The 3352-nt window shown below is 32.6% G+C and overlaps 1 long non-coding RNA gene across 1 annotated transcript; it reads right to left on the bottom strand.

The window, feature by feature from the left end:
* Window positions 1-1211: 1211 nt before the first annotated feature.
* Window positions 1212-2961, bottom strand: LOC149188776 (uncharacterized). Its single transcript, XR_016256307.1, has 2 exons — window positions 2737-2961; window positions 1212-1526 (listed from the first exon to the last, which is right to left on the bottom strand). It is a non-coding gene; the product is annotated as an uncharacterized LOC149188776 (long non-coding RNA).
* Between the last annotated feature and the right edge of the window lie 391 nt (window positions 2962-3352).

Below are 3352 nucleotides of genomic sequence, written 5' to 3'. Positions count from 1 at the left end.
ATATAAATTAATTATTTGTTATAACTACTAGTTTTCTACATAATATTGCTATTTCTACATAATATTTCTATTTAAGAGCTAGTTTTCTTCCTAATTCCCATTGGCTAGGTCAACCCCTGTTTTTAATATTATTCTATTAGATTATATTATTATTTAATTAATAAATTGTGACTATTTCGATAATAAACAATTATTTATTACATAACAGGTAGCTTCTAACTAAATTAATTTCATTTCACCAATGGCTAATTTTGAGTGGCTAACCCTTAACAATGATGCATCGATTGATTTCTCAACTTATACCGAGGATGAACCACAAAAATAGACCCAATCCTTTCAATATGATTAATCTCAAAAACTACTCTAAACAAATATATAACTTAAAAATTATATTCATTATAAAACAAAATATTATTAATATATTTTAATAAATATTATATTGTTACTGTAATTTAATAAAAAATTAAAAATAATAATAAAAAAATACTCAATATTATAATTTTAATATAAATATAATTTAAAAAATTAAAAATAATAATAAAAAAATACTCAATATTATAATTTTAATATAAATATAATTTAAAAATTTAAAAATAATAATAAAAAATGATTAATATTATGATTTTAATATAAATATAATTTTAAAATGTTCAAAATTAAGAACTAACGATAATTTCTAATCACTAATAAAACTAATACTCCAAACTCTAATGGTTAACCCCGTGCCTAAAATTTGGATATCAAGACCAATTGCAAGTTAATATTATATCGGCAAACAATATAAATGCATGATATCTACAATTTTCAAAATTATAAATTAATATTATTCAGAATATCGATAAACGATAATGTTATTATTATTCAGTTTTTAACAAATAGATGTTAAGCCGTCAAATGAGTTAATTTATGTTTCAGTAGTGGATCTCCAAATTTCTGTAGGTAACTCTCGGAAAAACACAAATCGTTAACTATATGATAAGCCTTCAAATGCGTTAATTCTTCTGGTTCAGTAGTTGATTTCTAGATTTCTGTACGTAAAACTCTCAGAAAAATACAAACTGTTAACTATATGATTGGATATAAAATATAATATATTAGGTAAAATATACTAAACTTTTTATAAGTACAAATAAAAACATGCAGGGTCCAGTTATGATTGATTTTCTACCATTTCAAGAATGATTCAATCTTGCCATAGGCTTTCAATAAGCTGAATCAAACTCCCCATTCTCTATAACCACCCAACTATTATCTGCATCTACATCATCACTGTCAATTAAACCTACAACATCATAATCACTCTCTGTAAAATCTAATCTGAATTTGACCAACTGCTGTTTTCCATGTTGAACTTCTTCCCAATCATAACTGTCTGCGATCTGCATAGCTTGGCCTTGATGTCTTCCTTCATGCACAAAGTAAAAATTGTCAATAATACTCCTTAGAGCAGTCGATTCCACAGTTTCTCCAAGATTGACGATTGGAGGTTCAACATTTTTTAGCTCCCTCTCATCTGATTTCACTTCCTGTAATCAATTGTTTATACCGGAATAATGTTAGCTGGTTGTAAATATAAACTGGGCTTGCATTAAAATGATAATAGCATTGAGGATTCATCCATACAGGACGAGAAATTTTATTTGGGAAACCATAGGAAACTGAATTAGGAAGAAATTCCAATAAGAATGAAATCTCAGCACATTGAAAATTTCAAGAAAAAATGGAGGCCATACTGTTGAAATTGCTGCAAATATCTAAACATGTAACCGTAAAATTGAAGACCGCATAAAATATCGTATAAACACACAGAATTTAACACTTATCACAGCAGAATTATTGTGTCCAGAAATCGTTGAATTCGAAGTAGGGTTGCGAATATCGGATGGACCCTCAGCTTCAGAAATCGTTGAATTCGAAGTAGGGTTTCGAAGATCGGGTGGACCTTCGACTGTCTTAGATTTTAAGTTGGAGATCGTAGAACAGGGATAGAAATTGTAGACATCGTAACAGAAAATATTGTCAAATTCCATAGTTTCGTTTATGATCGATGGTCGTAATGAAATAAAGAAAATCAAGAAGAACCCCGGGAGCTTAAAGGCTGCGCCGAAAGAATAAGCGAGAGAAAAATTTATCCAATCAGAATGAAACCATGTAATAATAGCAAGCCATCGAATCATGAACTCCATATACCGTTAAAAGGTTTTATTTATACAAAATTATTAAATTATGTCTGCACAGGGTTATTGGGGGCGATGAAGTATATTTCTAGTTATTAAATAATATTTTTCGAAAATTTAATATCCTATTCGCGATAATATAAGTGAAGAATACCAATATATTTTTAATTAATTAAGAGTAAAATTTAAACAACAAATTATATATATGATTTTGGAGGAAATTTTGGATATTTTGTAAACTTAATCGTGCCGGAGTATAATTAAACATCAACATATCAATTTTCTAGACTTAACAGTGCCTAAGAAATAGTAGCTATTTTTTATAACCAACTAATATATATATATATATATATATATATATATAATTAGAAAATATTAAAATGTATTATTAATAATATTTCCAAACATCTTGATGCGGATGATCAACAAGGACAATGAGGTGGTGGTTGATTGGGTTGGTATGTGGCTAGACCACATGCCTTCCATACACTGGCACAATGGTCTAAAACTGGCATTCACAATAGCCATAAATGCAATTTAAGAGGGATTCGTCTCCAACCTGTAAGTCACCACCGACCTCGGCTCTGCGTAAACATGAATTCTCGGGATAATTTCACCTCTGCACCTGTCCATCATCCCCTACAGCACCCAGCTCCTTCGCTGCATTGATTTCGGCCCCGCCACTCACTTCACCCATGCCATTTTGTCTTCCATTCGGCCTTTGCTGTTAATCCATCCACTGAGCAGTCCACAAATTCAATTGAGTCTCTGCATCACTGTGAGTCCAATCCCCGAAGGAATTCTCAAACTTCTGAAGACAATATGCCAAGAACAGCCACAGCGGTGGAAGCAGAGGAAGCCTGACTCGCCCAACATTCTCCAGTTTTGGATACTACTTCCTTGGCCGAGCAGGCTCCCAGGCACTACCCAAATACCCGTAGTGGAAGAGGCCGCTCTCAATCTTATCACCTCCATTCGGTGTCGCCTGCCTCGCCTCCCAGTAGCTTTCCTTCCATTTCTACTTCGCCTCCGAGCTGCACTCCATCCCATCATCCCATCCACAGCTGCCCAGAATTCCCAATTCATCATCACTGCCACTATCTCCATTTTCTTTCACCAGACGGAGCAGGTAATTGAGGGACAGGCCACTGAGGGTGGTGGTCCATTGCGGGTGG

The sequence above is a fragment of the Pinus tabuliformis genome, chromosome 3_1 (genome assembly GCF_031772625.1).
Source record: "Pinus tabuliformis cultivar Carrire ecotype Pingquan chromosome 3_1, CPIR1, whole genome shotgun sequence".
NCBI lineage: Eukaryota > Viridiplantae > Streptophyta > Pinopsida > Pinales > Pinaceae > Pinus > Pinus tabuliformis.
Note: the sequence above shows the minus strand (reverse complement) of the source record. Positions and strands in the feature narration are given on the sequence as shown.